We start from the raw sequence: 12,818 nt of genomic DNA, 5'->3' as shown, positions 1-12,818 counted from the left end.
GTTTTTTTTTTTTTTTTTTTTTTTTTTTTGAGACGGAGTTTCGCTCTATCGCCCAGGCTGGAGTGCAGTGGCCAGATCTCAGCTCACTACAAGCTCTGCCTCCCGGGTTCACGCCATTCTCCTGCCTCAGCCTCCCAAGTAGCTGGGACTACAGGCGCCCGTCACCACGCCCGGCTAGTTTTTTTGTTTTTTTTTTTTTTTTGTACTTTTTAGTAGAGACGGGGTTTCACCATATTAACCAGGATGGTCTCGATCTCCTGACCTCGTGATCCGCCCGTCTCGGCCTCCCAAAGTGCTGGGATTACAGGCTTGAGCCACCGCGCCCGGCCAACAATACCAATCTTAAATGTAAATGGGCTAAATGCCCGAATTGAAAGACACAGACTGGCAAATTGCATAAAGAGTCAAGATCCATTGGTGTGTGGTGTATTCAGGAGACCCATCTTACAGGCAGAGACACACATAGACTCAAAATAAAGGGGTGGAGGAAAATTTAACAAGCAAATGGAAAGCAAAAATAAAAGCAGGGGTTGCCATCTCAGTCTCTGACAAAACAGACTTTGAACCCACAGAGATCAAAAAAGACAAAGAAGGACATTACATAATGATAAAGTTAACAATTCAACAAGAAGAGCTAACTATTCTAAATGTATATGCACCCAATACGGGAACATCTAGATTCATAAAACAAGTTCCTAGAGACCTACAAAGAGACTCAGACTCCCACACAATAATAGTCAGAGACATTAACAGCCCATGGTCAGCATTAGATAGGTCAATGAGACAGACAATTAGCAAGGATATTCAGAACTTGAACTGAAATCTGGATCAAGTGGACCTAGTAGATGTCTACAGAACTCTCTATCCCAAATCAACAGAATATACATTCTTCTCAGTGCCACACGGCACTTATTCTAAAATAGACCACATATTTGGAAGTAAAACACTCCTCGACAAATGCAAAAGAATTGGAATCATAACAAACAGTCTCTCAGACCACAGAACAATCTAATTAGAACTCAGTATTAAGAAACTAAAAACCACACAATTACATGGAAATTGATCAACCTGCTCCTGAATGACTCCTGGGTAAACAATGAAATTAAGGCAGAAATCAAGAAGTTCTTTGAAACCAATGAGAACAAAGAGACAATGTACCAGAATCTCTACGACACAGCTAAAGCACTGTTAAGACGGAAATTTATAGCACTAACTGCCTGCATCAGAAACCTAGAAAGATCTCAAATCGACACCCGAACATTACAATTAAAAGAGCTAGAGAGGCAAGAGCAAACTAATCAAAAGGTAGCAGAAGGCAAGAAATAACTAAGATCAGAGAAGAATTAAAGGAGATAGAGACATGAAAAAGCCTCCAAAAAATCAATGAATCCAGGAACAGTTTTTTGTTTTTGTTTTTTTTTTTTTAGACGGAGTCTCACTCTGTTGCCCAGGCTGGAGTGCAGTGGCATGATCTTGGCTCACTGCAAGCTCTGTCTCCTGGGTTCACGCCATTCTCCTGCCTCAGCCTCCCAAGTAGCTGGGACTACAGGCGCCTGCCACCATGCCCAGCTAATTTTTTTGTATTTTTAGTAGAGACGGGGTTTCACCATGTTAGCCAAGATGGTCTCGATCTCCTGACCTCATGATGTGCCCGCCTAGGCCCCCCAAAGTGCTGGGATTATAGGCATGAGCCACCACACCCAGCCCAGGAGCTGGTTTTTTAAAAAAATTAACAAAATAGATAGACCACTAGCTATACGAATAAAGAAGAAGAGAGAGAAGAATCAAATAGACACAGTAAAAAATGATAAAGGAGAATCACCACTGACCCCACAGAAATACAAACTACCATCAGAGAATACTATAAACACCTCTGTGCAAATAAACTAGAAAACCTGGAAGAAATTGATAAATTCCTAGACACATACAGCCTCCCCAGACTAAACCAGGAAGAACTTGAATCTCTGAATAGACCAATAGCAAGTTCTGAAATTGAGGCAGTAATTAATAGCCTACCAACCCAAAAAAGCCCAGGGCCAAATGGATTCATAGCTGAATTCTATCAGAAATACAAAGAGGAGCTGGTATCAATCCTACTGAAACTATTCCAAACAATTGAAAAAGATGGACTCCTCCCTAACTCATTTTATAAAGCCAGTATCATCCTGATACCAAAACCAGAAGAGACACACAAAAAAAGGAAATTTTGGCCAGGCGCAGTGGCTCACTCCTCTAATCCCAGCACTTTGGGAGGCTGAGGCAGGAGAATCATGAGGTCAGGTGATCAAGACCATCCTGGCTAACACAGTGAAACCCCGTCTCTACAAAAAATACAAAAAATTAGCTGGGCCTGGTGGGAGGCACCTGTAGCCCCAGCTACTCCAGAGGCTGATGCAGGAGAATGGCATGAACCCGGGAGGCGGAGCTTGCAGTGAACCGAGATCGCGCCACTGCACTCCAGCCTGGGGGACAGAGCAAGACTCCGTCTCAAAAAAAAAAAGAAAAAAAAATAGGAGATTTCAGGCTCATAGCCCTGACTAATATTGATGTGAATATCCTCAATAAAATACTGGTAAACTGAATCCAGCAGCACATCAAGAAACTTATCCACCACGATCAAGTTGGCTTCATCCCTGGGATGCAGGGCTGGTTCAACATATGCAAATCAATAAAGGTAATCCATCACATAAATAGAACAAAAGATTAAAACCACATGATTAGCTCAATAGATGCAGAAAAGGCCTCTGATAAAATTTAACATCCCTTCATATTAAACACTCTCAATAAAATAGATATTGATGGAACATATCTCAAAATAATAAGAACTATTTACTACAAACCCACAGCCAATATCATATTGAATGAGCAAAAGCTGGAAGCATTCCCTTTGAAAACCCATACAAGACAAGGATGCCTTCTCTTACCACTATTACTCGATATAGTATTGAAAGTTCTGGACCAGGGCAATCAGGCAAGAGAAAGAAATAAAGCATATTCAAATAGGAAGAGAGAAAGTCAAATTGTGTTTGTTTGCAGATTACATGATTTTATATTTAGGAAACCCCATCATCTCAACCCAAAAGCTCCTTGAACTGATAAGCCACTTCAGCAAAGTCTCAGGTCACAAAATCAATGTGCAAAAATCACAAGCATTCCTTTACACCAACAATAGACAAACAGAGAGCCAAATCATGGATGAACTTCTATTCATAATTGCTACAAAGAGAATAAAACACCTAGGAAACAGCTAACAAGGGATATGAAGGACGTCTTCAAGGAGAACAACAAACCACCGCTCAAGGAAATAAGAGAGGACACAAATGGAAAAACATTTTATCCTGATGGATAGGAGGAATCAATATCATTAAAATGGCCATACTGCCCAAAGTAATTTATAGATTCAATGCTATTCCCATCAAACTACTGTTGATATTCTTCATGGAATTAGAAAAAAAACTCTTTTAAATTTCATATGGAATCAAAGAAGACCCAATGTAACCAAGACAATCCTATGCATAAAAAACAAAGCTGGGGGCATCATGCTACCGACTTCAAACTATACTATAAGACTACAGTAACCAAAACAGCATGGTACTTGTACCAAAACAGACATGTAGACCAATGGAGCAGAACAGAAACCTCAGAAATAACACCACACATCTACAATCATCTGATCTTCAACAAACCTGACAAAAACAAGCAATGGGGAATGGATCTCCTAGTCAGTAAATGGTGCTGGAAAAACTGAAACTGAACCCCTTCCTTGCACCTTATACACAAATTAACTCAAAATGGATTAAAGACTTAAATGTAAAACCCAAAATCGTAAAAAACCCTTGAAGAAAATCTAGGCAATACAACTCAGGACACAGGCATGGGCAAAGACTTCATGAAAAAAACACCAAAAACAATTGCAAGAAAAGCCAAAATTGACAAATAGAACTAAATTAAACTAAAGTGCTGTGCAGACAGCAAAAGAAACTATCATCAGAGTGAACAGGCAACCTACAGAATGGGAGAAAATTTTTGCGATCTACCCATCTGACAAAGGTCTAATGTCCAGAATTTACAAGGAACTTAAACATATTTACAAGAAAATGACAAACAACTCCATCAAAAAGTGGGCAAAAGATACAAACACACACTTCTCAAAAGAAGACATTTACACAACCAACAAACATATGAAAAAATAAAAGCTTAACATCACTGATCATCAGGAAAATGCAAATCAAAACCACAACGACCTAACATCTCACACCAGTCAGAATGGTGATTAGTAAAAAGTCAGGAAACAATAGATGCTGGTGAGGCTGTGGAGAAATAGGAACGCTTTTACACTCTTGGTAGGAATGTAAATTAGTTCAACCATTGTAGAAGACAGTGTGTTGATTCCTCAAGGATCCAGAACCAGAAAAACCATTTGACCCAGAAATACCATTAGTTGGTATATATATCCAAAGGAATATAAATCATTCTGCTATAAAGATACATGCACACATATATTTATTGCAGCACTATTTACAATAACAAAGACATAGAACCAACCCAAATGCCCATCAATGATAGACTGGATAAAGAAAATGTGGTATATATACACCATGGAATATTATGCAGCCATAAAAAGGAATGAGTTATGTCCTTTGCAGAGACATGGTTGAAGCTGTAAGCCATCATCCTCAGCAAACTAACACAGGAACAGAAAACCAAACACCACATGTTCTCACTCACAGTGGGAGTTGAACATTGAGAACACATGGACACAGAGAGGGGAACAACACACACCAGGGTCTGTTGGGGGGTGGGGGGTGGGGGGTGAGGGGAGAAACCTTAGAGGATGGGTCAATAGGTGCAGCAAACCACCATGGCACACGTATACCTATGTAAGAAACTTGCACGTTCTGCACATGTATGTTGTGTTTTCTTTTAGAAGAAATAAAAATTTAAAAAGAAACTATGAACAATTTTATACCAAGAAATTGGAAAATCTAGAATAAATGAATAAATTCTTGGATACATACAACCTACTGAGATTGAATCAAGAAGAAATAGAAAATCTAAACGTATGAATAATAAGCAACAAGATTAAAGCCATAATAAAAAGTCTCCCCTCAAAGAAAAATCCAGGACCTGATGGTTTTACTGCAGAATACTGCAAAATATTTAAAGAACTAATACCAATACTTCACAGACTATTCTAAAAATTGAAAAGGAGGAAACACTTCCAAATTCATTCTACATGGCCAGCATAACTCTGATACCAAAACCAGACAAAAACACAACACCACCAACAAACTACAAGCAAATATTCCTGATGAACATGAATGCAAGGATTCTCAACAAAATACTAGTGGTCAGAATTTGACAGCACATTAAAGAGATCATTCACCATGATTCAGTAGGATACATCCCAAGGATGGTTTAACATATACAAATTAATAAATGCGATATACCACAACAGACAGAATAAATGATAACAACTATGTGATCATTTCAATAGATATCAAAAAGGCATTTGACAACAGTCAACATTCTTTCATGATGAAAACACTCAACAAATTGGGCACAAAAGAAGCATACCTCTTCCAGTTAAATGGCTTGTTTAAAAAAACCCTCAACATAATAAAGACCATATGTGATATACTCACAGCCAACATTACACTAAATGTGGAAAAGTTGTAGTTTCTCCTCTAAGATCTGAAACAAGACAAGGATGGCCACTTTTACCAGTCATAGTACTGGGAGCAATTAGGCAGGAGGAAGAAACAAAAGGCATCCAGACTGGAGAGGAGAAATTAAACTGTCCTTGTTTGCAGATGATATGATCTTATATTTAGAAAATCCTAAAGACTCCAGGGGAAAAGAACTATTAGAACTGATAAACAAATATAGTAAAATGGCAGAATATAAAATCAACATAGAAAAATCAGTAATGTTTCTAGACTTTACCATAATGCAATATATCAAGGTAGCAAAATTGCACTTGTACCCCATGATAATGTACACAAATTTTTAAAAATCAGATTTTAAAAACAAAGATCACAGAGCGCAGAGCACTATAAAGGATATAAAAGAATAAAGAATTTTGAAATATTATGAGAATTACCAAAATGTGACACAGAGACATGAAGCGAGCACATACCGTTGGAAAACTTGCTCAAGGCAGGGTTTCACACACCTTCAATTTATCAAAATGCAGTATCTGTGAAGCCAAATTAAGCAAAGAGTAATACAATGAAACATGCCTAAAAAATCAATAGTGTTTATAAATGCTAGTAGTGAACTATCTGAAAAAGAAATCAAGAAATCAATCCCATTTACAATAGCTACAAAAAAATACCTAGGACTAAATCTAAAGTGAGAGATTTCCATAATGAAAACTATAACACATTAATTAAAAAAATTGGGAAGGACATAAATAAATGGAAAGATATTTCATGTCCATGAAAGAATTGATATTGTTAAAATGTCCACACGATCCAAAGTGATATACAGATTCAATGTGATACTATCAAAATTCCAGTGACACTCTACAGAAATAGAAACAGCAATTCTAAAATTTTTATGAAACTGCCAAAGACCCCGAGTAGCTAAAGCAACCTGAGCAAAAAGAACAAAGTCGGAGGCATCACACTATTGATTTCAAAATATACTGCAAACCTATACACCACGTACCCAAAACATGGTATTGGCATGTAGACCAATAGAACAAAATAGTGAACCCAGAAGTAAATCCATACATTTACAGTCAAGTGAAATTTTACAAAGACACCAAGAACACACAAAGGAAGAAGGACAGTCTCTTCAACAAATAGTGCTGGGAAAACTGGATATTCACATGTGAAAGTATAAAATTAGACCCCTAATTGTCCCTATGTACAAAAATCCATTCAAAATGGATTAAAGACTCAAATATAAGACCTGAAACTATGAGACTACTAAAAGAAAATATCAGGGAAACATGACGGTGGTCTAGGCAATGATATTTTGACAAGAACTCAAAAGCACAAGCAACAAAAGCAAAAGTAAACATATGTAATTACATCAAACTAACAAGCTTCTGTACAACAAAGAAAACCATCAACAGAGTGAAGAAATAACCTACAGAATGAGAGAAAATATTTGAAAATTGTGTATCTGACAAGGAATTAATATGTAGAATTTATAAGGAACTCAAACTCAAAAGCAAAAATAAATAAATAATCGGATTTTTAAATGAGCAAAACACCTGAATAGATATATCTCCAAAGAAGACATATAAATGGCCAATAAGTATATGAAAAATGCTCACATCATTAACCTTCAGGTAAAGACAAATCACAACCACAATAAAAAATCATTTCACCCCAGTTAGAATGGCTACTATCAAAAAGACAAAAAAAAAAAAAAAAATAGCGAATGCTGGCAAGGATGTGGAGAAAGAGGAACCCATATACACTGTTGGAGGGAATGTAAATTTGTACAGCAATTATGAAAAACAGTATGGAGGTTTTTCAAAATGTTAAAAATAGCTCTTCCATAAGAACCAGCAATCCCACTACTGGGTATACGTCCAAAGGAAATAATATCAGTATGTACATCTACAATCTCCCATTTATTGCAGCACTATTCATGATAACCAAGATGTGGAATTAATCTAGGTGCCCATCAACAGATGATGGACAAAGAAAATGTGGTATATATACACAGTGGAATACTATTCAACCATAAGAAAGGATGGAATCCTGTCATTTGCAACAACATGTATTAACCTAGAGGACATTAGGTTAAGTGAAATAAGCCAACCACAGAAAGACAAATAATGCATGATCTCACTCATTTGGAATCTAAAAAGAAATGATCTCATAGAAGTTGAGAGTAGAATAGTGGTTACCAGGAATGGGGGAGAATAGGGAGAAGGGAGAGATGGGGAGATGTTAGTCAATGGGTACAACGTTACAGTTAGGAGGAATAAGTTCTTATATTCTATTCACAGTAGGTTACAATAATGTGCTATATATTTCAAATAGCTAGAAACGAGGATTTTGAATGTTCTTACAACAAAGAAATGATAAATGTTTAAGGTAATTGATGTGCAAATTATAATGGTTTGATCAGTATACATACATGTATTGGAACACCACATTGTACTCCATAAATGTGTACAATTACTGTGTGTCAATTTAAAAATAAAAAATAATAATTAAAAAAATAATTTGAGAAATTAAAAATTTAGCCAGTTCCAGAACCATGCCCCCACCAACACATGGGGGAAGCTAACACTTGTGTTTCCCATTCCAGAACCTTGCCATGCCTGCTATAATCTTCCCTTCCCAATGAGATGATGGTTCTTTGGCTTTCCAAACCAACGCAGCTAGTGACTGAAGTCCGAGATCTCTGAGAACAACAGAGAAACTAAATGGCCACCATGATGGTGTTGCCAAGAACAAACAACACACGAGCAGCTTTGCCTCTTCCAAGTCTTACATAAGTGCACCTGATTTTCAAAACCTAAATCTTGCTTGGAATACTAGTGCAAGGATGTCTAGAAAATCTGCTTTTACCTTGCCAGCCTCTTCAGTGCATGTGGGAACATTTGACAGATGGATGAGTGTTGACAGCCAAGCCTATGCCCAACACAAAGGCTCCTTCCAAGGCCTCCACAGCACTCGCCCATCTCATAACAATATAGCTGAATGATCCACATTTATCTTCTATGCTTCATGGCTAGGCTTATGGGGTTTTTTCCAACGCACAAATGGTCTGATATGGAGCTAGAGATAGTCCACCAACCTTTGTTTTGGTTGCATATTTATTGAGTAGGATATTGGACTTGATCTCCAATTGTTCTTTACCCTAATGAAGCGGGTATGGAGGGAGCAATGTGTGATTTTTATGGAGTTTTATTCCACTTTTAGTCCTGAAATTACTAGCTAATATTAAATCAGGCTAAGATGGGACCTTTTTGTCCATAAATCTTCCTTTTTTATTCTTTAATGAAGATAATTCATCTGAAATCCCAAACACATGGTTTTCAATTATGTATATTAGTAATAAATAAATGCCTTTGGAATATCCCCACTGTCCTTTGGTACAAGGTAACTTCAACTGTGATACCTGGACCTAACAAGACATGTTCATTTATTCAGCAAACATATCCTGATCACTTGCTGTGTAGCTGATACTGTGTAGGACATCCTTCGTTTTCTATTTCTCACTTATTAATCCCAAACTCAAATTCCAATAAGTCACTTACCATAACTGGTTAGAGAATTGGTTCATTTGTGTGTGTTTGCAAATTCAAGGTCAGAGAAATTCTGAAAATCTCAATTCCCTTAAAAATCCATGTAACGTCCACTTTGATCAGCTCCAACAGCATAAGGTAATAGCAATTCCAGTAATACTATTGCTATTACCTTATGCTGTTCCAGGTCCCCCAACGTTATATCACCTTTCTCCAAAATAGAATATTTTCAAACCACCCTCTCTCATTACTTCTGGTGTTTAATAAAATCCGGAGGAGTTATAGCTCTTGCTTAGTTTGTAAAGATTCTGGAGCCAACTTGGTTCTTTTTTCATTTGCCAACAGTCCCTAATATTTTGTAAAATTTGATGAATTCCTCCCTCATTCAATTTACATAAGCCATCAAAGACCACAAATGTAATAGAAAGAAGCAGAGAACATCAACAAGACATCTCAGTAAAGGACAAACCTAGAATAAATCATGAAGTCGCTGTCAATAGAAATTTAAAGCACAAGATTTTACTTTGTTTTTAATCTGTTGCTATAAAGTATCAGCCATCTTCAGAAACAGAGTGAATCTGACAGTTTTGTGTTGACTCTCACATTTCCCATTATGGATCCCTCTCATGTCTGTCCCGAAGCAAAAATAAATTTCCCTTTTTAAGCTTTTGATGATAAAAATCTCATCTGAAGCCTCATAAATGATCCTTTATTATCTATATTAATAATGAATAAATGTCTTTTGAATACCCCTGATCTTTTGCATTAATAGCACCAGATGTATTATAGATAACCTTTTGATTTAACAGCACAAACTCGGAAACAATATTAAACACTAAAGGACTGAGCTTACTGGAGTCACTGAGGTCAGAATTATAAACAATTCTTTCAGTTCTATGTGCCCATTAGGTGACACTAACACCTATCAGTATTTATTTTTGGAATGTGTGTGTAAGTGTGTGTGTGTGCGTAAAAGAGAGACTGCCCTAGAAACTCATAAATTTTTATTTTCTGCAGCCCTTTAATTCTCACACATTTCATGTTCCTTCCTCAACTTTTTTCTAGTGCGAGCTGAAGAACTCAACAGAGAAACTATTTAAAGCATCCCTGTAATGCCCTGTTTCATTTCTAGCCTCCTTTTTAAAAAACAAAATTAATCTCATATTATTGCATTTCCAGTTGGAAAGACTCCATTTGGAAAGATTCTAATGCATATTAGAAAAAATCAAATAAAAGAATCATTAATGAGAATCTTAGCCATTCCTTCTTCAGACTTTTTATTAAACTTCATTAATTACCTGTCTATTACTAAATGCCCTTTTACTCCATCACAGACTCCCACAGATGAAGAAGTGTCAGGGGCCACAGTGAGCTCTGCCATGTCACAGAGATCCTCAGGGCAGAGCCTCAACCGTAAACCAGATTCTTCACTCAGGGTCAGCTTTCCATACCATAGTTCAGCTTCATCCCCTTCTGTATGCCTCCATTCTTGGATTGGGAGCTAGAATACTAAAGAAAACAGTTATGGGTTTGTGGGCTCCCTCTGGGAATCAAGGACAAGGAAGAGAAGGGAACAGGGACAAAGGAGAGCAGTCGCATGTTCCCTCTGGAAACCCGTGCCTGATAAGTGGTCTGACACCTTCTCTCACATTCAGGCTCTAGTATGCTTATATCTACTATCTAGGAATACAACCTATCAAATGTTTGAGAAACTGACTTATTAATAAGAACGGGATTTATGAACATGGGATTTATGTTCTACTTTTAGTATAGGAAAGTATCAATGGGAAAAACAGGAATTAAGATCTTTTATACTTTCCCTTTGATACTTTCCTACACTAAAGCTCCAAGAAAAAAACTGGAACTCAGAGTAAATTTAGCTCAGAATACATTTAAATCAGTGTGCTGCCTCTCTCAAGGCTACTCACTTTTAAAAATTTACCTTTTAAATAAATTATTTATTTTAGAATAGATTTAGACTTACAGAAAAGCTGTAAAAGTAGTTGTATTAATCAGGGTTCTCCAAAGAAATAGAACCAATAGGATGTGAATACACACACAGAAAGAAATTCATTAAAGGGAATTGGCTTATGCAGTTATGGAGGCTGGCAAATCCAAAATCCATAGCGTGGGCTGGCAGGCTGGAAACCCAGGAGAGCTACATCCCACTTCAAGTCTAAAGATAGTCTCCTGGATGAACCAGGAAGAACTGATGTCGCAGGTAAAGTCTGAAGACAGTATGCTGCAGAACTCTCTCTTGCTCAGGGAGGCCAATCTTTCAGGCCTTCAACTGATTGGAGGAGGCCCATCTATATTATGGAAGACAATCTGCTTGACTCAAAATCCAAAATGTAAATGTTAATCTCATCCAAAACACCCTCACAGAATCACCCAGAATAATGTTTGACTAAATATCTGGGCACCCAAAGCCCAGCCAAGTTGACACATAAAATTAGCCATCACAGTAGGGCGGAGTTCTCATATACTCCATGCCCAGTTAACATCTTAACATTAGCATGTTACATTTGTTACAATTAACAAACCAATAATGATACATTATTACTAACTAGGGTCTATACTTTACTCAGATTTCCTTAGCTTTTATTTAATGTCTGTTTTCTACTCCAAGATCTCATCCAAGGCTTCACAGTACATTTAGTAATCATGTCTTCTCAGGCACCTCTGGGTTGTAACACTTTTTCACACTTTCCCTGTTTTTGATGACCTTGACAGTTTTGAGGAATGCTGGTCAGTATATCGTTACAATGTCGCTTTATTGAAATTTGTCTGGTGTGTTTCCTATGATTAGACTTGGGGTATGAGGTTTTGGAAGGATGATTACAGATGGAAATTGGCATTTTTCATTGAATGATTTCAAAGGTCCATCAAATCAATATCATTTGTGACAGTTGACGTTGATCCCAATTGCCTCGCTGAAGTAGTATTTGTCACGTTTGCCCAGCGTGAAGTTGTTCTTTGTTCTCTTCTTTCCATACTGTTCTTTTTAGCAGGAGGTCTCTGTGATTTTCACACTTAACAAGTGGTGCGTTCTGTTCCATCTTCTTGAGATCAGAGTATTTATATACAAATAAATTATTTTTAATTCTTCCACATTGGAAATGTGTCTATTTTTGGCAATGTGCTTTTAAGGATACCAATTTCTTATGATATGAAAACTTCCCACTTTCTTTCAAAAACTTCAAGTTTGGGTCAATGGATGGGGGTAGGAGCAGGGAGATCTAAAATTCAACTATGTAGGAAGCCCACTGCTGTTCCTAAAGCTGACTTTACTGCCCCACCATTGGGTAAGCATCCCAGGCAGACACTTGTATGCTCAAGGATGAAATCAAGGAAAAAGGCTTAGAGTTTGGGTTGATTATAAGCTATCTAAAATCCTTTTGAAAGTAGGTAGGGCAAAATCAATGTAGTACCTGAGTTAGTCTAACTGCACCTGGAGTGCTAGACTGAGTTCCAGACATCAAACATTAAGAGAGAAATAACCAAATGAATATGACCAGAGAAAAGCGACCAGCATGGGGGAGTGAGAACACTGCACAATAAAAATAATAGGTCCTACATGTCCGGCTTCCTACAGTTT

This window comes from Theropithecus gelada, chromosome 4 (genome assembly GCF_003255815.1).
Source record: "Theropithecus gelada isolate Dixy chromosome 4, Tgel_1.0, whole genome shotgun sequence".
Taxonomy (NCBI): Eukaryota; Metazoa; Chordata; class Mammalia; order Primates; family Cercopithecidae; genus Theropithecus; species Theropithecus gelada.
This window is presented reverse-complemented; position numbering follows the sequence as displayed.